Source organism: Sus scrofa, chromosome 10 (assembly GCF_054392235.1).
Source record: "Sus scrofa isolate SSC_HxYL_T2T_F1_AM1 chromosome 10, Sscrofa_HxYL_maternal_Yorkshire_Landrace_v2.0, whole genome shotgun sequence".
In the NCBI taxonomy this organism is placed as follows: Eukaryota; Metazoa; Chordata; class Mammalia; order Artiodactyla; family Suidae; genus Sus; species Sus scrofa.
In genome coordinates this window covers 71,437,942-71,465,263 of record NC_139392.1, presented here as the reverse complement: position 1 = coordinate 71,465,263, position 27,322 = coordinate 71,437,942, and the positions used below count along the sequence as shown (strand labels likewise).

At 43.6% G+C, this 27,322-nt stretch overlaps 1 protein-coding gene and 1 long non-coding RNA gene across 12 annotated transcripts in view; one reads left to right on the top strand and one right to left on the bottom strand.

The window, feature by feature from the left end:
- The window catches only part of CACNB2 (calcium voltage-gated channel auxiliary subunit beta 2), a 455,426-nt gene that overhangs the window by 105,511 nt on the left and 322,593 nt on the right, over positions 1 to 27,322 (bottom strand). The window lies entirely within an intron of this gene.
- Positions 9,171 to 15,612, top strand: LOC146399505 (uncharacterized). The gene is made up of 2 exons (XR_014817883.1): positions 9,171 to 9,785; positions 10,469 to 15,612. It is a non-coding gene; the product is annotated as an uncharacterized LOC146399505 (long non-coding RNA).

The following is a 27,322-nucleotide window of genomic DNA, read 5'->3' as shown; positions in this document are numbered from 1 at the left end:
AATTGCTAGATGACAAGCTCTTAGAAGCTTTCGCTTAGTCCTAAGTATTTGGTAACACTTCTCCAGGCTACTCCTAGGACATTGAATCCTTCTCCCATTGTGGCACCTCTCACACTATATTACAGTCGCCCAGCGGACTTTGTCCCCTCGCTGCCCTGTTTACCCTCAAGAGAAGAGAGACAATTTTTATTCACTGGTATTCTGTTATAGGAGCCCAAACAGCCTAAGACACAGGGGTTGGAATTGGAGAAATCAAGGAAAGAAAGGTGTGTGTGTGTGTGTGTAGGGGTGATAAATTCAGATGTGCGGCTGGACTACCTCTTTTACCCATGGCGACCTGCATTTATATTTTGGTTAAAAAGGTGGAATAAAAACCACCACAGGAGTTCCCTTCATGAATCAATGAACCCGTCTAGGATCCATGAGGATGCGGGTTCTATCCCTGGCCTCGCTCAGTGGATGAAGGATCCCGTGTTGCTGTGAGCTGTGGTGTGGGTTGCAGACGCGGCTCGGATCTGGTATTGCCGTGGCTGGGGGGTAGACTGGCAGCTGTATGTAGCTCCAACTGGACCCCTAGCCTGGGCACCTCCATATGCTGCAAGTGTGGCCCTAAAACAAAAACAAAAAACCACAGATAACGAGAAGGCAGAATGTTTAGCAAATTGAGCCCAATCGAGATGCTGACTGTGACATTATGACCTGGCATTCTATTTGACATACAGACACCTTCAAGGTGAAAGGCAAGGAAAATATCGCTTTCACAAGGGTGTCGGTGCCAGTAACGGATCAGGTGGCTGCCCATGGTTGTGAGGAGTCTACAAGTTTCCATAGCAGACAGAGCTGTGACAGAGACTAAGGGGTTGAGGGGACTGTGTGTGGGGGGGTGTCTGAAGAGCTCTCAAGTGGGACAAGCCCCCCTCATTTATGGGCAAAAAGTAATGAAGAAAACAGTCAAACATTTTCTGCAGGAGGAAAAGGTGTTTTGACGGACGAGCACAGGTCAAGAGCCATTGGGTTTTTAATAAATACCACATCAAGGAAACGTCACCTGGAACAAATGCGGCTCAATCCAGCTGCAAACAGAGCTAAATCGACATGACGGATTGGACACATCTTGATGACAGAAACTCTCTACCCATAACGGCACTGCCTGGGAACAAAATTTAAATCAAAGTGGGGGTCAAGTGGGAACTTGTGGGGTTTAATTGGTTCAGTAATGCTAGCTCTGTTAGAATGACAGTAGACCTTTTCTTAGAATGGCATCTGGAAATTTCTCAGATGATACTATCCAAGCGGCCATTTCTTTATGGCTTTTCTCACATTGAGAGGCAAGGAGAATTTCAAGAAAAGGAAGCAAATGCTCAAATGTTCCCAAGTCCTACTCATCCCTCAGGTCCTCATCCTACATGAATCCTCTACCCGCCCCCAAATCTAACCCAGGACACGAATGATCCCTAGATTGAGTAGATCTCTGTCACATTTATGATTGAGATGACAAAGTTTGCCACCAATTCCCCAATTCTGCGCTACAAGAGCTGCTGAAATATATCCCAGTTTTATGTTGAGGTCTCAGAAGGGATGATTCTTTGTCCCTTCAGGAAAAAGAAAAGGGGAGCACAGCTGGGTCATTTTTGCACCATTTTGCTCCCTCCTGCTCATGTTGAAATGCTTCTGTAACAGTTAGGAAAGAGGAGAACCCAAACCCTGGGGTTCCCTGGCCACCCACAGTCTGCCTTCAGCTGCAGCCCTGGGCGAGCCACCTCATCCCAGGGCCACATTCTTTACACGTTCATTCTCAATAAGTCTGAAACGTGCTGGCGTTTAGGCGATGAGGAAAAATGCATCCAAATATCTGGCAGGAAAAAAAAAAAAAAGAACTGTTTTGGTGAAAGGATGCTCTTTAGCCGTGTGAATGGTTGGTAGGCAAGGGGCAGCAGCAAGGGTCTCTTCCACTCACACTTCGTAATTCAGTACTGCTGCACTTTTCTTTTCTTTTTCTTTTTTTTTTTTTAGGGCTGCACCTGCGGCATATAGAAGTTCCTGGGCTACGGGCTGAATAAGAGCTGCAGCTGCTGGCCTATGCCACAGCCACAGCAACTTGGGATCTGAGCCGTGTCTGTGAGCTACACTGCAGCTTGTGGCAAGGCCAGATCCTTAACCCACTGAGCAAAGCCAGGGATTGAACCTGCATCCGCATGGATGCTGGTCGTGTTCTTAACCCACTCTGCCACAACAGGAACTCCTGAAGTTAGCAGACTTCTTAATTTTGAGAAATATGTAGACCCAAGGAGCAGAGAAGACAACAAAAGTTTTCACCCTGAAGAGAAACGGTGTCGTTGAAATGCTCTATTGCCCAATGCCACCTGCCCTGCCCTTCCATTCTGGTGACAATGAGCCCTTTTGAGGGCTCTGGGTCTGCACCATGAGTCACTGTGTCCCATGCTGCTTCAGGTTCCAAACCCTGGAACACTGCTGAGGGTCCCCCCTTTACTCTGGCCCACGTCCTCCAATCATGCCCAGATAACAGCATGGGACATTCTGGTAAGATGGAAGGCAGCCCCTGGGGTGCACCCCAAATCAAGCCTTAGGGGGCCAGCAGTCTCCTAGTCAGGTGGTGGCTCCTGGGAAGGGATGTGGCCAATGAATGATGCAAAGTCAAGATGCCAAATCAGCTTATGCTATCAAGCTCCCCAGAGACTGCACTTGGCTTCCATTCCTGGTGTCATCACTAACTCATTGTGTGAACTTGGCCAACTACTTAATTTCTCATGACTTCATATCTTTAACTGTAAGATGGGGATAATAGTACCAACCTCACAGGGTACCCATGAGCATGAAAGGAGTCAGTCCATGCAAAGTGCCAAGGAAGAGCCTGATGTTCTCTTCGCACCCCACTAAGGACTGTGCCTCAGCTGATAGGGTAACTTAGCCTGATCACATCAATTTCCTCACAACTTTTTGCAAGGAAGGTTGTGTGTTCTCTGACTCTTTTTGGTTTTGATTTTTGGCTGCACCTGTGCATGTGACCACGGATCAAACCTGTGCCACTGCAGTGACTGTGCCAATCCTTAGCCACTAGGCCACCAGGGAACTCTTTCTCTTATTTTCTTTTTTCTTTTTAGAGTGTCACTGGCAGCATATGGAGGTTCCCAGGCTAGGGGTCAAACTGGAGCTACGGCCACCAGCCTATGCCACAGACACAGCCATGCTGCATCCGAGCTGCTTCTGTGATCTGCACCACAGCTCACAGCAACACCGAATCCTTAACCCACTGAGCGAGGCCAGGGATCGAACCTACAACCTCATGGTTACTAGTCGTGTTCACTTCTGCTGCGCCATGATGGGAACTCCCTCTTACTCTTTTTAACTAAAGGAGTTTAGATGGTCTTTGCTGCCCCTGATGCCATTCCTAGACCATAGGAACCCACACTCAAGGTCTATGTCAAACGAGACTGATTCCTTCCACTCATATCCACAGTAGGAGATGAAAATACCCCGCCCCAAATATGCCAGCTTTAGAGCTGTAGGCAAATGAGAATCCATGGATGCAGAAGGGCATCCTCTTGGAGCTTCCTGAAGTGACTAAAGGCAGAAACTTTGGAAAAATAGGGCCTGCCAAAAATCTCCTCTTCCAGGGAAGATTTATGGCCAAGAAGATGACAAAAAGTTGGCACGTGCCAAATGGACCTGCGCAAACAAATCTTACTCCATTAGTTTCCTCCATACATTTACCTTCCCACAATTTGTCCTAGAAACTCAAACTCCTTTTCCTCTGCCTCATCATTTCTCTGAAAACGGACTGTTCTTTGGTTAAGATGCTATTTAAGCCTGAGTTCTATCCACCCCTTGGAGTTCGCTTCCACTGAGATTTCTCCCGTGGGATGTGCACGGCTCATGTTAATAAGGTGTGTTTCTCTTGTGAATCTGTCCCTTGTCCATCTAACTTTACAGGGGCCCCAGTTGCAGAACCTAGGACGATAGCGGGAAAAAGAATTTTCCCTTCCCTTCACCACTTTTCTGGACGGTTTCTGCACCAGGCTTCGAGTGCTTCCTTCTATCCTATCCATCTTCACTGTCGTAACTTCAATATCCACAGGGACAACTTCCTGGATTCTGGCACATCTTCTTCTGTTCCGGAAGCTGCCAACACCATCCTAACCCTACTCCAAATTTTTAAGTGTCTTTGTCCACTGTTTCTTCTTTTATTTCTGGTCATTTTCTGATAAAGATGTGGCTTTTCTCTCTCCCAAAGCTCGCCTCCCACCTGCAAGTTGGATACTACATTCTCCCTTCTCTAGAGCAGAGGTTCTCAGCTTGTGGTACCCAGATCAATAGCATCAATGGCTCATGGGAACTTGGTAGATATGCCAATTTTTGGGCTCCCAGATCTACTGAACCAAACACTCTGGGAGGAGGGCTGTCTTTTTTTTTTTTTTTTTTTTTTTTTTTTTTTTTTTTTTTTTAACCAAGATTTCTAGGGATTCTGAGGCAGGGCAGTTTTTAAGAACTACTGATGCCAGAAATTTAGTGGTAAAACAAGTATTTACCCATCCCCCACAGTTTCTTTTCTTGTACTTAGTCATGTTCAATCCTTCATATCCATGCTTTTGATTTAAGTCACCCCAAGACGTCTTAAACAGGGCTCCCATCTTGATCACATCCTATTAAAACTGTTCTTTCCAAGGCTGGTAACTTATTTTCTGAACCTTAAAGCTGTCTTTCTTTCTCAGTCTCTCTGCAATATTGGACACCAGATTATTTCCCAAAACTTCTCTCTTCCCTACTGATCTCACCTTTGTGGATTCAATTATCATCTTGAGATGATACCTCCAAAATAGAACTTTCTAGTCAAACCTCTCATTTTAGCTGAAGTTCCAGGAAACATGCAAGTTTCCAGATGCTTCCAACTTGCATGGTCTCTGGCATCCCAAATTTAACACCTCCCAATGTCAACAATATCATTTTAGTGCAACCAATTTCTAAGCTCTATTTCTCAGTTTGTATCAATTATATTATCATTCTCCAAATGTGGTAGAGCATGTCCCAAAATAATGTTTCAGAAAATGCAAGATTTTTTAGAAATTCTTCTTCCTTTTTTTTTTTTTTCTTAGAAAAATATGTGTCTATGGACAAATAAATTTAGAAAATGGGACAAGACCATCTTCTGGGAGATTCACAGTATATATTAGTATATTAGAGGCTCTGAGAAATCCTGAACAGAAGAAAACAACACAGGCAATTGCAAATGGATTCAGGTAAGGTCTTAATTTCTTTGGTGATGCTAAAGTAATGCTATTGAGAACATCTACCAGTACACATTCAAGAGTGCTACTTTCATTACCCATCTCTGCTTTTTATATCCAATTATCTGCCCAGGCTGCTTGACTTTTCCTTGCAGAGATCTTATTCTCAGTCCTGTGGTCACCTCCCCACATCAGGTGTCCACCACTTCTTGCCCAAACATTGCAATTCATCATCTCACTTTCACCCTTCTGAACTTTTTCTTTTCAGGGCTGCGCCTGCAGCACATGCAAGTTCCCAGTCCGGGGGTTGAACTGGACATGCAGGTGCCGGCCTGTGCCACAACACCACCAGATCCTTAACCCACTGAACAAGGCTAGAGATCGAACCCACACCCTCATGGAGACATCATTAGGTCCTTAGCCACAACAAGAACTCCTAAACTTTTAATGCAGCTTAATTTTTTGCTTTTCTTGAAGTACAGCTTAAATCACCTCCCTGGTTCAATATCTCCTGAAGACACAAGAAGAAATGTCATCATGCAGACAACAACGTTCAAGGTTCTTTCTAACGGAAGGTAATCTCTGTTTGCCACCCTTTTCCCTCCCTCCATCCTTCATCCCGCCATCCCTGTGTTTCATTTAAAATGGGCCTTGGGGAGTTCCCTGGTGGCTCGGCTGGTTAAAGATCTGGCATCATCACTGCTGTGGCACAGGTTTGATCCCTGGCCTGGGAACTTCCACATGTCACAGATGCAGCCAAAAAAAAATAAAAAAGACCTTGACTTTCACCTTTCCTCACATCCATGCTCTGGATCAAACTATTCTCCTGCTGTGTTATGAGAAGCTCTCCAAGAACATCATGGCTTCTCAGATAAGCCCTCTCCTCCACAGCTCAGCTACAATACCACCATCTCTAGGAAGCTTCCTGACACCCTAGTCATACATTGTCAGTGCTCTTTTGAAATCTCATAGCGCTGTGTTCATTGCACTTGGCTCTATCTAGTCCTCTGTCTTCAGAACAAGGCATCGTGAGGACGTTAACTCTCTCTCAAACATTTTTTTCTCTCCAGTGGTACCTAACGTAGTGCCTCGCTCAAAGAGCTCGAGAAATAACCTGGATAATAAGTAAGGACCCAGTGACAGTGATTCCATGGAGAAAAGGGAAAGGAATGTTCTAAAATTCAGAACTAATGACACTGGAAACTCCGTTACCAAAATGTGGCCAGAACATGTGGGATGGAAAAGAAAATCCCCCACGTTCTTCCTTCAAGCTCATGCCTCTTTTAAATACCAAGTGCTGCAATTTTGTTAAATTGAGGCTCTGTGAATAGCTGTAAACACCATCGTTCAAGATAAACTATCAGACAGAGCAATTTGCATGTGTTCCCGGAGTGCCAGCTGCTAGATGCTGTCCTCTTCTGTCCCTAAGCGAGATGAGAAGGGTTCAATTTCCCAATAAAATTTCATATGGTACTGAAAAAAAAAATCACAGAATAATGGTAATGTGTTCGTTATTAACAAAACCACCACGGGCAGAACCTACAAGTCATGTTGACATTGACACTCATTACATGAAACGCTGCGGATAAGGAGGAGCTGGGACAAATTCAATGCTGTATGACAGGGGAGCCACCGATACCAGGGAAAAAGGAACCTCCAAACTTGGAGTGGCTAGTTCAACAACAGTTTTGAATCTTTTCAAACCCAAAGGGTAAAACCAGGGAAACTGAGTAAAACCATCAGACAAAAGTCCAATAAAGTCCCTGCTTTTTGGTCTGTTTCTCAAGATATCATTGTTTACTCTTTGCCCCTTCAATTTATGATTCCAAGTGCCTCGATCTTTCATCAGTTCTTTGGCTAATATATTTGTCATGTTATCCTCTAAATATATACTAATAAATTTACATATTACCTAATCCTCTAAATATATATGTATCTATAAATCTATGAAATTTATTTTATCTATCTATCTATCTATCTATCTATCTTTTTGGCTGTGCCCACAGCATGCATAGAGTTCCTAGGCCAGGGATCAAACCCAAGCCACAGCAGTGACATTGCCAGATCCTTAACCCTCTAGGCCACCAGGAAACTCCCAATATTACATATATATGTATCTATATATATGTATACCCATCTGTCTAAAAACTGGTAAAATAAAAGAAGAGGAAGCTAATGTTTACTGACTTCTCATAACAACTATTGTCAAGGAGCTATTATTTTACAAAGTCTCAAAACCCACACCAGCAGAGCAGAGCGGGTAACTGCACTAACTCTGGGGCTAAACCTAGGGGTTCAAATCCTGTTTACTTAGTTACTAGCTGTGTGAGCTTGAGCAAGTCACGTAACAGTTCCACTCTACAACACCAGAAAGCTAACAGTCCCAGTATCTTGGAGTTATTATGAGTATTAAATGAGGTAATACCTCCAAGTACCTATAATGATGCTTCTTCTTCTTTTTTTTTTTTTTTTTTTTTTTTTTTGGTCTTTTTGCCATTTCTTGGGATGCTCCCACAGCATATGGAGGTTCCCAGGCTAGGGGTCCAATCGGAGCTGTAGCCGCCGGCCTACACCACAGCCACAGCAACTCAGGATCCGAGCCGCGTCTGCGACCTACACCAGAGCTCGTGGCAACGCCAGATCCTTAACCCACTGAGCAAGGCCAGGGAGCGAACCTGCAACCTCATGGTTCCTGGTCAGATTCGTAAACCACTGAGCCATGATGGGAACTCCGCATCTGTAAGTTCTTTATGTAAATATTTGTTCAACAGAAAACACAACTGATTCAGGAACTTGGTTGAGAGCACACAGCTAAATGAAAGTCTGGATTTTTACTCCAGGTCTTTTTGACTCTTTTCACTCCACTGTCCTTAGAGCAATGTATACAGATTCATGAAGGGAAAAACCACGAGCCCCTAGTCCCCATCCTCAGAAGGTGCCTGTGACAAGTGCAATGGTGCTCCTCAAAGTTCACAGGCTGAAGCCCTAACCCAGAGCATCTCAGCATGCGACCTCCTCTGGAGAGAGAGTCTTTACAGGAGGAACTGAGCTGCAATGAGGTCACGAGCGTGGGCCCTGATCCAAAATGACTGGTGTCCGTCTACAAAGGGGGAAATTCAAACACACACAGAGACACAGAGAAAGACGATGATGTGGAGAGAAGCAGAAAGAAGACAGCCATCTACATGCCAAAGACAGAGGCCGGGACCAGACCCTTCCCTCACAGCCCTCAGAGGCCCCCCCGTTTCTGCACTTGGACGGGCAGCCCAAGCAAAGGAATATGTGCCCCTCGAGAGAACCTCTGAGCCGGGTCTCAGAGGTGACGTGTTCGCCTGAGCTTCTCAACAGTGTGTGGCTGCAGCCTGTATGCATTTGCCGAGGCTGCTGTCACAAACTACCACAATTCCAAGCGCTGAAACAACAGTAAGGCACTGTCCCGTGGTCCTGGAGGCTGGACGTCCAAGACCAGGAGCTGGCTTTCGTCGAAGGCTCCCGCCTGGCCACCATCTCCCTGCATCCTCACCCCGCAAGGTCGCCCTCAGTCCATGAGCGTCTGCATCCTCATCTCCTTTTCTTAAAAGGACACCAGTCAGATGGGCTTAGGACCACCCACAGGACCGAATAACTTCATTATATCTTTAAAGGTCCCATCTCTAAATACAGTCACATGTGGAGATACGTTTTGAGGTTTGGGCTTCTATAGATGCATGTTGGGGTGAAGGATGGGGGGAACACACTACTCAGGGCCTAATACAGGCTGTGGGGATATGAAGATGCTAAGAGATCATTTGAGTCGTTCCCCGTCTTTGTTCATTGTACTGAGGGAATTTGTGAGCAAAATGCTGCATACTTTAACTGCGAAGTAGCTGAAATACGTTTCACTGAAATCCTATTTTGGAGGAAAGATAAATCCCACGTGGGGTTTTATTTATTATTTATTTTTTTAATTTATTTTTTCTTAAAATATAGTTGATTTACAATGCCATGTTAGTTTCAGGTGTACAGCAGAATGGCTCATACCTATTTCTTTTCTTTTTTCAGATTCTCTTCCCATAGAGGTTATAATAAAATACAGCGTAGAGTTCCCGGTGCTACCCAGTAGGTCCTTGGTGTTTATCTATTTTATATACAATAACATGTATCTATTAACCCCAGACTCCTCATGTATCCCTTCCCCTTTCCCCTTTGATAATCATAAGCTTATCTTCTCTGTCTGAGTCTGCTTCTGTTTTTGTGAATAAGTTCATTTGTATCATTCTTACAGGAAGTTGTAAAATAAAACATTTCACAAGAAATGAACTCTGCGTGGGCCCGCTCTCTCTCTGTGTCCAGTTCCTGCTGTTCTTCTGCTTGTGTCCACACATCAGACACACGGGTCTGAGGAGCCACAGAGTAAGGAGCTGGGATCAAAGGCCCTCAGAGTAACAAAGAGGGACGCTTTTCCGGGGCCTGGGCTAACGAGGTGCACACAAGAGAGGAGTCTTTTTTTTTTTTTTTTTGTCTTTTTGCTATTTCTTTGGGCCGCTTCCGCGGCATATGGAGGTTCTCAGGCTAGGGGTCGAATCGGAGCTGTAGCCGCCGGCCTACACCACAGTCATAGCAACTCGGGATCTGAGCCACATCTGCAACCTACACCACAGCTCACGGCAACGCAGGATCGTTAACCCACTGAGCAAGGGCAGGGACCGAACCCGCAACCTCATGGTTCCTAGTCGGATTCATTAACCACTGCGCCACGACGGGAACTCCTGGAGTCATCTTATTAGTTCTCTGAACCTGGATGGGGAATGGAAGTCTCTCTTCGGAGAGTCCACTGCATTGTCTTGGAAGGACGAAGCACGTGTTCATTCTCGCCAGCACAGTTTTGACTCATATTAGTTGGTGTCCTTCAAGGCCGCCTGCAGAACTGGGTCTACTGCTTCCCCGACTGTTTCCATTCAGGAAACACAACAAAGCAACGGCGAGCCAACAGTTGAAGCCCAGAAGAAATGCACAATGTGGAGTTCCCGTCGTGGCGCAGCAGAAATGAATCCAACTAGGAACCGTGAGGTTGTGGGTTCGATCCCTGGCCTTGCTCAGTGGGCTACGGATCCGGCGTTGCCATGAGCTGTGGTGTAGGTTGCAGATGTGGCTCAGATCCCGAGTTGCTATGACTGTGGTGTAGGCCGGCGGCTACAGCTCCGATTCGACCCCTAGCCTGAGAACCTCCATATGCTGTGGGAAAGGCCCTAAAAAAGACAAAAAAAAAAAAAAAAAAAAAAAAGAGAAAGAAAAAAGAAACGCACAATGTGCTAACAAGGGGCCTTGGTGCTTCTGCTGGCCCCACACGTGACACCCTCGCTTCTAAGAGGCCTGGGGGTCACCTAATCAACCTGCCAATGAGCCTGGGGGATTCTGGATCAACTCTGATGGCCATCGTCACTGTGCCTCTCACCTGGAAATGCCTTCTTCGCTTCCACTGGGATGCTGGCTAACTAAGCGCTGACTGCACAGACTCACTGATTCACCCTGAATTTGGCACCTGTTATGACTCAGCCACTCCAGTGGGGACACAAACATCAACAAAACCTACTTTATACCCCTCTAGAGCTTCACCATCAAATTAAATGTAGGCTCAAGTAAAATAAAAGCAGGCAGAAAAGGAATTAAGATTTGTTGAGCCCTGAAGTTACAGGAACTGAGTATGTTTCAGCTTTTTATTTGTTTGTTTATTTCTAGGCATATTTATTTATTTATAGCCTTATTTATTTGTTTGTTTCTAGCCACACCTGCAGCATATGGACGTTCCCAGGCCAGGGATCGAATCTGAGCTGCTGCTACGACCTTTGCCACAGCTGAGGCTATGCCAGATCCTTGACCCGCTGTGCCACAGGCGGAACTCCCTATTTCAGCTGTTTAATCTTCTTAATTGCATTTATTTCTCAGAGAACTATTATCCCCTTTATTTTATGCACAAGAAAACTGGGTCTCAAATTCACCTACCTTGAGCGGAAAAAAAGAGCCACCGGCAAATGAGGAGTGCCCACCACACCACCAAGGGCAGCCCCTTTCTGCTACCTCAATTGGCTTTGTCTGCCCACCTCATTCAGAGTTTCCAACCACAGAATGTTCTAGAAGGAATGGGTGACTAGCTTCCGCGTACTTAGAAAACAAAAATCACAACGGCTAGGAGCCGGCAAATGTTGACGAACAACAAGCCTCCTTAGGCAAGCCTTACTCTCTTTGGGAATGGTTACTGCACTGGTAGATCAAGGAACGAGGTAAACACACTTGTCGGGACAACGAGGTGGTTGCTTGACTTGTTTCCTGCTTCCATACTTGCTCCCGATCCCACAGCTTTTCCCACAAAACAGCTAGCGCTTTTCCTTCTTTTACTCGTCCCTCCCCCTCTTCCTTCCTTTCAGTCTTAACATTTAAGAGTTCAATCAAAGCACGTCCCCCTCGTGCTCAACACCTGCCACTGGACGCCCCCAACTCTCACGGGCAAGTGGGAAAGCGTGACGCCTTCCCCGTAGTACGTGCGTCCCCGCGTGACCCGTGAGCGCCTGCCTTGCCCCGAGCTCAGGTGCACAGTCTCCAGCGGATCCCAGGAGGCGCTTTGGAACCTCTGCCTCCGTCGTTCCCTCCGCCCGGAACACCACCCTCCGACACCCCCACGCGCACACCTTCACCCCATCCGGGTTTCTGCTCAAATGCCACCTCCTCAGAGAAGCTGTTTCAGATCATCCCTCCAACCTCTCACCCTCCTGCTTTTCTTACTTAAGATTTTAGCATTTCCTGCCACACCTCATTACATACATCTATGTGTGTACGTGGTCTGCTTGCCCCAACTACGCCAGAATCCCCCCTGAGGGCGGGGGCTCTGTTTCCTATTTCTGGGGACGGGAGGGGGACAGGGCTCAGCACACACCAAGCTGAATGAAGAATGAATGAGTCTGGATTTCAGTCAAGTCTCAGAGGAGACCTCTCACCCTTGTGGAGGAGCTGATTGATAGAAGTTGAAGGACTGAATAAGTCGATTTATAACAGTATAAACAACAGAACCTCAAGGATCCTAATCCATGATGTGATAACCTGGAGAGATATTTAGAGCATGATTTTGAAGGTGGCTGTAAGAGGTGAGGACTGAGGCCACCCAGAGGAAAGCAATACACAATAGCTGCAATGATGGGTGGGGGAAGCGGGTATCAAATTTTACCTTGAGGGACCCCTCCCACACTGCTAGTGAGCGTGTAAATTGGCACAACCGTTATGAAGAACAGTATGGAGGTTCCTTGAAAAACTAGACATAGGAGTTCCCGCTGTGGCACAGTGCGTTAAGAATTCAACTGCAGCAGCTAATGTTGCTGCAGAGGCATGGATTTGATTCCTGGTCTAGTGCAGTGGGTTAAAGGAGCCAATGTTGCCACAGCTGCGGCATAGGTCATAGCTGTGGCTCGGCTTAAATTTCTGGGCAGAGAACTCTCCAATGTCACAGGTGTGGTCATAAACAAACAAACAAATGAGGAGTTCCTTTTGTGGGTCAGTGGAAATGAACCCAACAATTATCCATGAGGATGTGGGTTTGGTCCCTGGCCTCCTGCAGTGGGTTAAGGACCTGGCGTTGCTGTGGCTATGGTGCATGCCAGCAGCTGAAGCTCTGACTGGACCCCTAGCCAGGGAACTTCCATATGCTGTGGGTGCAGCCCTAAAAAAGCAAAAAACAAAACAAAACAAAAAACAAACCAAAAAACCCCCAAAACATAGATCCAGCAATCCCACTCCTGGGCATATATCCAGAGAAAACCATAATGTGAAAAGATACATGCACCCCAATGTTCACAGCAGCACTATTTACAATAGTCAAGATGTGGAAGCAACCTGAATGTCCATCAACAGAGGAATGGCTAAAGAAGATGTAGTACATATACACAATGGAATATTACTCAGTCATAAAAAAGAATGGAATCATGCCATTTGCAGCAACATGGGTGGACCTACAGATGATCATACCTAGAGATGATCATAAGTGAAGCAAATCAGATAAAGGCAATCATATGATATCAGTTATATGTGGAATCTTAAAAATGGATACAAATGAACTAATTTACAAAACAGAAACAGACTCACAGGTTTTGAAAACAAACTTATGGTTACCAAAGGGAAAGGAAGGGGGGGGGAGGAAAAATTAGTAGTTTGGGTTTAACATATACACACTATTATATATAAAATAGTTAATCAACAGGCACCTACTGAATAGCACAGAGAACTCTAATAAATATTCTGTAATAACCTATACGGGGAAAGAATCTTAAAAAGAATGGATATATGTATATGTGTAACTGAACCATTATGTTGTACACCTGAAAATAACACAACGTTGGAAATCAACTAGACTCCAATATAAAATAAAAATTAAATAAAAAGTTAGACCTTGAGGGGGATCAGAATACGCTCCTTCAAAATGCACCACTTTGGCTCAAGGATTATTTTGAGATGAAGGCAATTCAGCATCAACAGATGCACGAAGTGTTTTCTGCTCTCCCCTTACCTGCCCAAACCAGGGCATATATTTCCTCGTGAAAGTGTCTCTGTCTCCCAAATCAGGAACAGGAGAGAAACTCATCCCCAGAAGTGGACATTCAACACCAAAATAAGTCTATAAAAACATACCTCACTAAACCAGCCCTTACCTTCCATTAGTGTTCACGATATATTTTCTTGTCACTCCCCTTATTTAGAGCCCAAACTCCCTTTCCTTTGTTGAAAAAAAATAAGCCCTTGTGTCGAACCACTTCTTTGAGCTTCACGTCTTTTCTGTCAACTCTTGTGCATGTGAAATTAATAAAACTGGATGCCTTGGAGTTCCCGTCGTGGCTCAGTGGAACCATGAGGTTGCGGGTTTGATCCCTGGCCTGGTTCAGTGGGTTAAGGATCCGGCGTTGCCATGAGCCGTGGTGTAGGTCACAGACTCAGCTCAGATCCCGTGTTGCTGTGGCTTTGGCAGAGGCAGCGACTACAGCTCTGATTAGACCCCTAGCCTGGGAACCTCCATATGCTGCGGGTGTGGCCCTATAAAAACAAACAAACAAACAAAAAAACTGGATGTCTTGTCTTCTGTTCCACCTTTCTTTGGCTAGTTTAATTTGCAGGTCCCCTGAGACTAATCCTAGGAGGGTAGAGGAAAAGTTTCTCCTCCCCAACAACCTTCACGTCACCGTCAATCCACGTGCCTTTCGAGTCCACTTTATTTAGTGCTTGGCCAGATCACCAGGAACATATTTAATTCAATGCGTGCTCTACTTTTTAAGAGCTATATTTATAGCTCACTCAGATAGGAGGAATCAGCCTAAGGGCACAAAAAGACATGTCATATGAGGACTTAGGGATTTTCAGCCTGGAAAAGAAAAGATTGAAAGAAGGAGGTGAGCACAGACTCTCCAGGGGATGGAGAGGTAGAAAGAACTGGCAACAAAGACCTAATGTGAAAGCAGGGCAGACCTCAGGGTACTTATATCAGAAGATTTTTTTCCCCCTCTTTTTAGCGCCCCATCTGTGGCATATGGAGGTTCCCAGGCGAGGGGTCAAATTGCAACTGCAGCTGCTGGCCTACACCACACCTCACGGCAATGCCAGCTCCTTAGCCCACTGAGTAAGGCCAGCGATCAAACCCACATCTTCGTGGATACTAGTCAGGTGTGTTAGCACTGAGCCACGAAGGAAACTGTAAAAATCAGAGGATTCTAACAGAGCTGTTGGCAGAGGATGCCGGCTCCTGGCCAAGAGAGGAAGAGAAGGCCTTTTGGAAAGATATGGGGCAGGACAGAGGATGGATAAATGGCCTGGGGTCACTGCTGAAGGTACCCAGGGTCAATGCAAGCTGTGCACAGGTGGTCTGAGAAGGTGGGGTCTCAGCTAGCACCCGCCACCACCTCCACAAATCTGGGCACCAGGTCCTTCCTCACTAAAGCAAGGTGGATTTCATCAGGGGTTGGCAAACCCAGTTCCTCAGAGCCCACAGTTCAGAGACAATGGCTCAGGGATGCTTTAGCAGTGGATAGAGAGAGGAACCCAACTTGACAAGGCTGCAGGTCCCCTTTCCTCAATCCTACCTGGTTCATCATCTGAGGTTTGGGTAGAAGATTTCATTTGGGAGGGGAAAAAAAAAAAGTATTCTACCAATAAGAAGAGTTTAAAAACCCACCCGAGTTGATCTATCCCACTTCTGAAATTCTATTCTTTTCTCTCTCTCTCTCTTTTTTTTTTCATGGCCACTCCTGTGACATATGGACTTTCCCAGGCCAGGGGTCAAATTGGAGCTGCAGCTGCTGGCCTACACCACAGTTACAGCAATGTGGGATCTGAGCCGTGTCCTCGACCTACACCACAGCTCACGGCAACACCGGATCCTTAACCCCCTAAGCAAGGCCAGGGATCAAACCTGAGCGTTCTCACGGACACTATGTTAGGTTCTTAATTCTCCGAGCCACAATGGGAACCCCCTGAAATTCTATTCTTTGATGTCATTCACCCAGTAACAGTTCAGAAAGAATACGGAACTTAAATAATTGTATTTTGAAAATAGAGTTTAAAATCGTTCAACATTCACTCATCACAGGTTAATGCAACCATATTAAAAAGTCAGTTTTAATCAGTGCTCATGTTATTTCTATGTCAATTTCTCCTGATTACACAAACCCTTTTAAAAATCTAGTCATAAATGATTTTCTGATTTGGGAGTGTTGCGGCAACTGTGATACTGTGATTTATAATAAGAAAGATTTATCTGGTCTTCATCCCAGTTCCTGGCCCCGAGCTCCTAAAACCCTTAGAATTTTCTAAGCAAACAGCAGGAACTACGCCGTTGTTATGTTAATGAGGTGATGTAAGGAAGGAGGCTGGTTGTCAAGGGAACCCATCCTAGTGATTAGAGGGTCTGAACTTTCTGCACCTCTTCTCCTGACCCCCATGTACAGAAGAGGGGTTGGAAATCCAATTCAATCACCAATGGCCAATAATTTAATCGATCATGCCCCTGCAATACAGCCTCCATAAACCCCCCAAATACTGGAGTTTGGAGCATTTTAGGGCTGGTGAATACATGCAGGTTCCAGCTATGCCTCTCTTCCATCCGGCTGTTGCTGAGTTATGTCCTTTTACAATAAACTGGTGGTCGAGTAAGTAAACTATTTCCAAGTCATCAAACCTGAGCGTGGGAACCTCTGCTCTACAGTCTGCTGGTCAGAGGCACACCTGGCCTTCGACGAGCGTCTGATGTGAACGGGGTTGCACAGTCTCGCAGGATGGAGACCTGAACCTGTGGGAACTGATGCTCTCTCCAGGCGAAGGGTGTCAGAATTCACCCTCTTTGCTTGATGGTGTTGAAAACACCCCACAGGTGATAGGAATAAGGAAGGAAAGCTACAGAGAGAAAGGTCCCAGCGGGGGCCATGGACAGAGAGGCAAATCTAGTGGACTTTGGGTGACCACTGTAAGTTAATAACCGCTCAAGAAAGCCACCAGAGCATCGTGGAATGAAGCAGCCTTGCTTAACTATAAAACCCTGTATAAAAGCATGAAGTAGGCCTCAGGCCACTAAATGAAAGATAAAATGAGGCCTGCCCTCAGGACCAAGGACAGGGATTTAAGGACAAGATGACATCTAAAGTAGGAGACCCTCATTACACGGACACCTGAGATGATTCAACAGATCTTAGCGTCTGTTCCCAGCCTTCTACTGATTTGATTAAGCGCCATGGCAGTCCTAGCTTGGCCTCATAGAGTCAAAGATGCTCTTACTGGATACAAAGGAGGATCTAGTGATGTCAGCCTGATGTCTGCTTGAAGAATGAGCAAGAAGGCTGTCTTTTCTCCCTCCCCACTTTCCCAGGATTATAAAAATGCAGCCCAGCTCATCCTTGGGGCAGCCTCCTCACCTGCCAGCTTGCATCCCTCCCAAGTGTCCCATCTTAATAAATCTATTCCTCGCCTAGCACTTTGTCTCTCGCTGAATTCCTTCTGCCCTGAGACACAAAGAACCTGAGCCTCGTAAATCCAGACACGAGGTGAATGATTCTAACTAAAATACCGTGGGTTCAAGCCTCAATCTGGGTTTAGGCTGGGTTCAAGACCCAGCACGTGGCTTCAGGTCCCCATTTGGGTTGAGGCTGAGTTCGAGTCAGAGGTGTTTCAGTTTCACACGTACTGGAATGGGCCAATGGAATGCGATTCCAGATATAAGGTGCTCTCACATTTTGCAAAGGACAAATTTAAACTTCTTTTTGACAGATATCAGACAAGAGCCAAATGCATAGCATGGACTCTAGAAGGCCTCCTAAGCGTCCCCGTCTTCCCCCAACCCCCACTTTCTTGCTCAGAATACTAACAGCTCCATTCGCCTTCTGTGCAATTAGGTTGAGCCCAGGAGATGGAGTGGTAGCCAGTGGAATGGGAGTGGAATTGATGCCTGCCATTTTTCAGCCCAGCAATACAATGACTCATGGGGTCTTCCAATGAATTCATTCCTCTTTATTTACAGCAGGTCTGGAGGCTCAGTATTAAAGATGTCACTATTGCAAAATAGAGTCTGCACCTCACACCAATGCCTGGATGAAAGCCACTCGGTGGGTGTTGCATTGTGACATATACGAGGAATCAATCTTTATTGGATTAGACCAATGAGATAGCTAGGATCATTAGTTATAGCAGACAGCATTACTTGTCGCAATAGAAACGCCCACTTAAAATTTAGTTACGTTCCAAAATTAGGCTGTGATGATGGCTGTACAACTATAAACATAATAAAATCCATGGAATTTAAATAAATAAAAATTAGTTACACACTACTGAATATACTAACCCAGATATATGCCTCTCTCCAAATCCTTCTTCAGATTTCATGAAACAACCTTCCATAAACTTTATGTCTATCTCACAGACAACAGTGGAGACACAGACTCATCTAACCCCTTTGCATGCTTTTTGGAATCCTTGAATTCATCAGAGTCCATCTTTACCATTGTCAGTTCTCAGAAATAAATGTTGTGTCTATTTAGAGTTTTAAGTGAAATCGGTGTCTTATATAAATGCCCCCAAACCAGGTCAATGGAACTTCAGCAAACAATGTACTGTTGTTCAAAATTAGTGGAGACTGTGCTCCCTGTACTAGGTGAGATGGCGAGGGTTCAAATGTAAGGTGATGCTCTCTTTTCTGAGCGATAATTGTCTGTAAAAAAGCTTCATTGTATATCCAAGGCATATGGGGTAATCTTGGGGAAATTTTTCTTTCTCACATTCATTTCTGCAAATTCTCTAAGTGCACATGGAAAAAATAAACACGATTTATTTTTGTTCAGTTGTATAAGCTCATTTGGTTTTGGCATCTCCGTGGAGTGGGAACCTAGTAACATTCCGTATGTATAAGAATCTCTGATTATTTTGTCAGGTGCTTTGTGTTTAAAAAATACCAAATATGCTTTGCAAGCAACAGAACTTCAGATTATAAAGCCATATATAGCACAGAGAATGAATTCACACCTGTCTATAGTCTAAGTAGCTCTTTTTCAAGGACCAACTGTTATCCACAAATTCTGTTCTAATATTTTTTTTAACTGGTAGGGGGTGGGGAGGAGGAATGGGGCAATGATTAACAGAAAGGAAATGGCACTGCCTTGGTTGGGTGATGAGTTTTATTTATTTATTAGTCTCTGCTTTGTTCACCATGGATAAATTATTCCAGAAGGTTCCAATTTATACTTTCCTGCCAAAACTGCTGGTTTAGCAAACTATGCTTGAAATGGTTTCTAAGATTTTGTTCATATTTGAAATTAAACAGACATTTCTAAACTTCTCTGCCAAAGAGGGGAGGGCTCTTTCTATTAGTACACTAACAATGAATGAACATAACATTTAAATTAGTTCACTATTTGTGTCTTACTCTTCTTTTTTTCAAACTGACTTAAAACTTTTCAAGGTAGTAGTTGCCAAGGGAGAGGGGGAAGTGGGATGGACTGGGAGTTTGGGGTTGGCAGATGCAAAGTATTACATTTAGAATGGATAAGCAGTGAGGTCCCACTGTAGAGCACAGGGAATGATATCCAATCTCTTGGGACAGACCATGATGGAAGATAAGAAAGGGAATGCATATATATGTAGGACTAGGTCACTGTGCTGTACAGGAGAAAATGGCACAAAAAAAGGAAGCAAAAATTAAAAAAAAATTGAGTATAGTTCCCTGTTCTATATAGTAAGTCCTGACTGGTTATATTATACTTTTTTTTAAATTATGTCGATGATTATGATTACGACTGCGATTTTATTCAGACAATGATTAGCATCTCTTCACTGAAGATCATCCTTTAGAAGTTTCTTTGTACAGAAGATGGAATTAAGATGGCAGAACAGAAGGACCAGAGCTCACCTTCTCTCCTAAAAACAACAGAATTACAACCAAAGGCTGAACAACATCCAACCAATTGGACGGGAAACTTTCAAAAAGATATCCTACTCCAGAAGACAAAGAGGAGGCCAGGTCAAGATGGGAGGAGGGGCGATTATGCGATATAAGCAACTCCACACCTGCTGGGTGGAATGCCCAGAGACTGGAAAGTGACTGTATCACAGAGACTCACCTACAGGAGTGAGAGTTCTGAGCCCCACATCAGGTCCCCAGGCCTGGGGATCTGGGATTAGGAGAAAGAGCCCCTGGAGCATCTGCCACTGAAGGCCAGTGGGGCTGTGCACAGGAGCTCCACGGGACTGTGGGAAACAGAAATTCCATTCTTGAAGGGAGCACACAGGCTTTCATGTGCACTGGGTCCTAGGGCAAAGCAGAGGCTCCACAGGAATCTGGGTCAGACCTGACTGCAATTCTTGGAGGATCTCCTGGGAAAACAGGGGGTGACTGTGCTTTGCTGTGGGGGAAGGACATTGGAAGCAAAGGTCTAAGGAATATTCATCAGTTTGTGTTTCTATAGAGGTGGCCATTTTTGAAAAACCTGGCCCCAGCCATCAGCCTTGTGAAGCCCCAGGCCAAACAATAATCCCGGTAGGATCACAGCCCTACCTATCAGTAAACAGGCTGCCTAAATACCCACCAGCCACACAGCCACCTCTAAACTCACCCAGAGACAAAGCCCTAGCCACTAGAGGGATAGGAATCAGCCCCACTTACAAGTGGGCAGGCATCAGTCTCTCCCATCAGGAAGCCTACAGCAAACCCCTGTATCAACTTCAGCCAAAAAGGGGGCAGACACCAGAAGTAAGAGGCCACAACTCTACTGTCTGCAAAAAGGAGACCACACCAAAAAACTAATAAAAAATGAAAGGGCAGAGAACTGTAACTTGGATAAGGGAACAAGAAAAGACCCCAGAAAAACAGCTAAGCAACTGGAGATTATCAGCCTCCAGGAAAGAGACTTTAGATTGATGATGCCGAAGATGATGCAAGACACTGGAAATAAACTGGAGGCAAAGATTGATAATTTACAGCAAACACTGAGCAAAGAAATACAAGATTTAAAACTTAAGCAAGCAGAGATGCAAAATGCAATAACTGAAATAAAAAATTCATTGGAAACAACCAACAGCAGAATACAGGAGGCAGAAAAATGGACTAGTGGCAGTCACTGATGTGGAACAAAAAAGACAAAAAAAGATTGAAAAGAAATCAAGACAGTCTAAGAGAACTCTAGGACAACATTAAATGCACCAAGATCCATATTATAGGGGTGCCAGAAGGAGAAGAGAGAGAGAAAGGGACAGAAAAAATACTCAAAGAGATAATGGCCAAAAACTTTCCTAATATGGAAAAGGAACGATTTACTCAAATCCAGGAAGCATAACAAGTACCACACAAAATAAACCCAAGGAAAAACATCCCGAGACACATATTAATGAAGCACTAGACCAGATGGATTTAAGAGATATTTATAGGACACTCCATCCAAAAGCAGCAGAACATACATTCTTCTCAAGTGCACAAGGAACATTCTCTAGGATTGATCACATTCTGTGCCACAAATCAAGGCTTGGTAACTTTAAGAAAACTGAAATCATATCAAGCATCTTTTCCAACCACAATGCCATATGACTAGAAATCAACAACAAGAAAAAAACTGCAAAAAACACAAACATGTGGAGACTAAACAACGTGCTACTAAACAACCAATCAATCACTGAAGAAATCAAAGAGGAAATTTAAAAAGTACCTAGGAGCAGATGACAACAGAGATAGAAGACTCCAAAACATATGGGATGCAGCAAAAGCAGTTCTAAGAGGGAAGTTTAGAGCAATACAAGCCTACCTCAGGAAATAAGAAAAAGCTCAAATAAACAACCTAACTTTATATCTAAAGCAGCTAGAGAGAGAAGAAGAGACAAAACTTAAAGTGAGCAGAAGGAAAGAAATCATAAAGATCAGAGCAGAAATCAATGAAATAGAAACAAAGAAAACCACAGAAAAGATCAATGGAACCAAAAGATCAACAAAATTGATAAACCCTTACCCAGACTTTTCAATAACAAAAGAGAGAACACTCAAATCAATAAAATTAGAAATGAAAGAGAAGATACAATGGACATCTCAGAAATACAAAGAATCATAAGAGACTACTGCATTCAACTATATAACAATAAAATGGAAAACCTAGAAGAAATGTACAAATTCTTAGAAAAGTACAATCTTCCAAGACCAAACCACGATGAAACAGAAAAGATGAACAGACCAATCACAAGAGCTGAAATTGAAACTGTGATTAAAAAACATCCAACAAACTAGAGACTCTCATACTGAATGAAGTAAGTCAGAAAGAGAAAGACAAATTCCATATCACTTATATCTGGAATCTAATATATGGCACAAATGAATCTTCCCACAGAAAAGAAAATAATGCTCTTGGAGAATAGACTTGTGATTGCCAAGGGAGAGGGGGAGGGAGTGGGGTAGATGGGGAGCTAGGGGTTAATAGATGCAAACTATTGCCTTTGGAATGGATAAGCAATGAGATCCTGCTGTGTAGCACTGGGAACTCTGTTTAGTCACTTATGACAGAGCATGATAATGTGGGAAAATAGAATGTGTACATGTATGTGTAACTGGGTCACCATGCTGTACAGTAGGAAAAAAATCGTATTGGGGAAATAACAATTCAAAAAGAAGGAAAAAAATGTTAAAAAAACAAACAAAAAACTTCCAATAAACAAAAGTCCAGGACCAGGTGGCTTCACAGGCAAATTCTGTCAAACATTTTGAGAAGAGCTAACACTTTTTCTTCTGAAACTATTCAAAAAAATTGAAGAGGAAGGGATATTCCCAAACTCATTCTATGAGGCCACCATCACCCTCATACCAAAACCAAAGATACCACAAAAAAAGAAAATTATAGGCCAATTTCACTGATGAACATAGTTTGCATAGATGCAAACATCCTCAACAAAATACTAGCAAACTGAATCCAATAATACATTAAAAGGATTGTACATCATGATCAAGTAGGATTTATCCCAGGGATGCAAGGATTCATCAATATCCACAAATCAATTAGTGTGATATAACACAGTAACAAACTGAAGAATAAAAACCATATGATCCTCTCAATAGATGCAGATAAAATCCAACACCCACTTCTGATAAAAACCCTTCAGAAAGTGGGCATAGAGGAAACCTACCTCAACATAATAAAGGCCATATATGAGAACTCCAGAGCTAACACCATTCTCAGTGGTGAAAAGCTGAAAGAATTCCTGCTGACATCAGGAACAAGACAAGGATTTCTTCTATGGCCACTAGTATTCAAAATAGTTTTGGAGGTCCTAGCCATGGCATTAAGAGAATTAAAGCAATAAAAGGAATCCAAATTGGACAGGAAGAAGCAAAACTCTCACTATTTGCAGATGACATGATGTTATACCTAGAAAATTCTAAAGATGCTACCAGAAAAGTACAAGAGCTCATCAATGAATCTGGCAAAGTCACAGGATACAAAATTAATATACAGAAATCGACTGCATTTCTAAATACCAACAATGAAAAGTCAGAAAGAGACCCATTTACCATGGCAGCAGAAAGAATAAAATACTTAGGAATAAACCTACCTAAAGAGACAAAAGACCTGTATTCTGAAAAGTATAAGACGCTGATGAAAGAAATCAAAGATGACACAAATAGATGGAAAGACATACCATGTTCTTGAACTGGAAGAATCAATATTATCAAAATGACTACACTACCCAAAGCAATCTACGGATTCAATGCAATCCCTATCCAATTACCAAGGACATTTTTCATAGAATTCGAAAAAAGTACTTTAAAGTCTGTTTGGAAGCACAAAAGACCTGAGAAAGAAAAATGGAGCTAGAGGAATCAGGCCCCCTGATTTCAGACTATACAACAAAGCTACAGTCATTGAAACTGTGTGGAACTGTCACAAAGACAGAAATATAGATCAGTGGAACAGGATAGAAAGCCCAGAATTAGACCCACACACTTATAATCAACTAGTCTATGACAAAGGAGGCAAGAATATACAATGGATAAAAGACAGCCCCTTCAGTAAGTGGTGCTGGGAAAAGTGGACAGCCAGATGTAAAAGAATGAAATTAGAGCACTCCCTAACACCATACACAAAAATGAACTCAAAATGGATTAAAGAACTAGATATAAGACCAGATACTATAAAATTCTTAGAGGAAACAAAGGCCAAACACTCTCCAACATAAACAACAGCAACATTGTCTCAGATCCACCTCCCAGAGTAATGACGTTAAAAACAAAAATAAACAAATAGAACTTAATTACTTAAAAATTTCTGCATAGCAAAGGAAACCCTAAACAAAATGAAAAGACAACCCACAGAATGAGAGAAAATATTTGCAAAAGAAGTGACTGACAGGGGATTAATCTCCAAAATTTAAAACACCTTCTGCAGCTCAATATAAAAAAACCCAACAACCTATCAACAAATGGGCAGAAGATCTGAACAGACAATTCTCCAAAGACCAACAACAACAAAAAAAGATGAACAAAAAACACATGAAATGATGTTCAACATCACTAATTATTAGAGAAATGAAAATCATAATCACTATGAAGTACCACCTTACACCAGCCAGAATGGCCGTCATCAAAAAGTCTACAAACAATCAATGCTGGAGAGGGTGTGGAGAAGAGGGAACCCTATTACATTGTTGGTGGGAATGTAAATTGGTGCCACCATTGTGGAAAACAGTATGGAGATTCCTCAAAAAACTAAAAAGAGAATTACCATTTGATCCAGCAATCCCACTTCTGGGCATCTATCCAGAGAAAACCATGACTTGAAAAGATACATGTACCCCATTGTTCACTGCAGCACTACATACAATAACCAAGACATGGAAACAACCTAAATGTCCATTGACAGAGGAGTGGATCAAGAAGATATGGTACATATACACAATGGAATATTACTCAGCCATTAAAAAGAACGAAATAATGACATTTGCAGCAACATGGATGGACTTAGAAATTCTCATGCTAAGTGAAGTCAGTCAGATGGTGAGGCACCAACATCATATGCTACCACTTACATGTGGAATCTAAAAAAAGGACACAAGGAACTACTTTGCAGAACAGATACTCACTCACAGATTTTGAAACACATGGTTTCCAAAAGAGATAGGTTAGGGGTTGGGCGATGCACTGGGGGTGCGGGATGGAAATGCTATAAAATTGGTTGTGATGATCATTATGACTATAAATGTAATAAAATTCACAGAGTAATAAAAAAAGAAAATTAAAGAAGTTCTTCATTCAGTTTTTTTTTTTTTTTTAATGGCTGCACCACAGCACATGGAAGTTTCCAGGCAGTTTGCATCAGAGCTGCAGCTGCTGGCCTATGCCACAGCCACAACAACATGAGATCTGAGCCATGTCTGTGACCCACACCACAGCCCATAGCAATGCCAAATCCTTAACCCACCAAGCAGAGCCAGGCATTGAACTGGCATCCTCATGGATACCAGCTGGGTTCGTTACTGCTGAGCCATAAGGGAACTCCTGTACAGATTTTGTAATGACAAAAATTTTTCAGATTTGCTCATCAAAAAATCAAACAACTTTTCAAGGTAAACCTCTTAGCCTTTTAAACATTCCTCAATGGAATAAGGTAGGTGTATTATTACTTTTCATTCTGAATGTTCTTTTTATTAACTTTATTCATTCTCTAAAAATTATCTAAGAAGATTGTAGTCTTTTATAATGCTTAAAGAGTTAGTCTTGGGAGTTCCAACTGTGGCGCATCTGACTAGTATCCATGAGGATGCGGGTTTGATCCCTGGCTTCACTCGGTGGGTCAGGGATCCAGGGTTGCTGTGAGCTGAAATGTAGATTGCAGACGTGGCTTGGTTCCTGAGTTGCTGTGGCTGTGGTGTAGGCCAGCAGCTGTAGCTCCAATTCGACCCCTAGCCTAGGAACTTCCACATGCAAGTGTGGCCCTAAACAGCAAAAAAGAAAAAAAAGAAAATAGTTTGTCGACACTCCAGGCCTAATCTAAATGAGAAAGCCTAATGTTCTGGGCTCAAGGATGTTATGGGTTCTCCAAATAGGACCCAAATTTCCTGGGCTCTAAGTAGATCTCAAGGATTTGGGTGCAAGCCTAAGGCACATGCACATATATGGATACCCCAAAAACCAAAATTTCAGGGGGGATGAATCTGTTGAAAATCTTTGGAGAAAACAGTCAAAGAATTATTAGGTTGCAATTCCATATCTTTCGTTCTTTCGGTTTGTTTGCTTTTATGGCCACACCCCTGCAGCATGTAGAAGTTCCTGGGCTAGGGATTGAACTGGAGCTGCAGCTGAGACCTCTGCCACAGCAACACTGGATCTAAGCTGTATCTGTGACCTATGCTGCAGCTTGCAGCAATGCCAGGTCCTTCACCCACTGAGCGAGGCTAGGGATTGAACCCACATCCTCACAGATTCAGCACTGGGTTCTTAACCTGCTGAGCCACAACAGAAACTCTGCAAACCATACTATCCTGACCATCTTTGCATCTGTGTGCCACACTGCACACTGCCTAGGAACTAAGAGACACTGAAATAAATAAACACACACATACACACAAACACATATATGTATGTTTGCACTATTAATACATAGAATGCCATGTATTAATAGTTATCTAATCTAAATTAGCAAAACAGTTACATTCTAATGAGGAAAAAAAATAATGAGCAGACTACCACGTACCCCAAAGGGAAGAGAAGCTTGGACAGTATTAAGAAAGGGCTGACCCAGCTCGTCTTTTATCACAATGGTGTTAAAGTATTTAATTTGGTGGTGTTTCCTACTGCTTTGGAAATACAATGCCAATGAATTTCTTCTTCCTAGAGACTTCTGAAGTGTCATTTTTGAAAACCTTTTTTTTCTTTTTTCTTTTTTTTTGCTTTTTAGGCCCGCACCTGCAGCATATATGGAAGTTCCCAGGCTAGGAGTCCGATCAGAGCTACAGCTGCTGGTCTACACCACAGCCGCATCTGCGACCTACACCACCGCTCACGGCAACACCAGGTCCTTAACCCACTGAGCAAGGCCAGGGATGGAACCCACATCCTCATGGATACTAGTCGGATTCATTTCTGCTGTGCCGCAACACGAACGCCTGAACATTTATTTTTCTCTTTTTGCTTTTCACAGTTGGCCTGCAGCATAAGTGGTATACAATCACACGCACACACACAGGGTATAACTGGGTAGGTTGTAACTAATCTATGTTACTACCACCATCAAGATATCAGGACGGCAGGAGGGGCAGGAAAGAAGGATGATGAAGAAGGAAGAAGAAACTTTTGGGGGTGACACATATGTCCATCGCCACTATCTTAAAATTGTAAATCTTACTTGAAATGTGGTTATTTTTGTTCAAACTGTGGCTAGGTTCAGAGTCAAGGCAAAGGCTCAGTGAGTAGCTTGACAATCTCGATGATTAAAAAGAGTTTTCAGGAGTTCCCGTCGTGGCGCAGTGGTTAACGAATCCGACTAGGAACCATGAGGTTGCGGGTTCGGTCCCTGCCCTTGCTCAGTGGGTTAAGGATCCGGCGTTGCCGTGAGCTGTGGTGT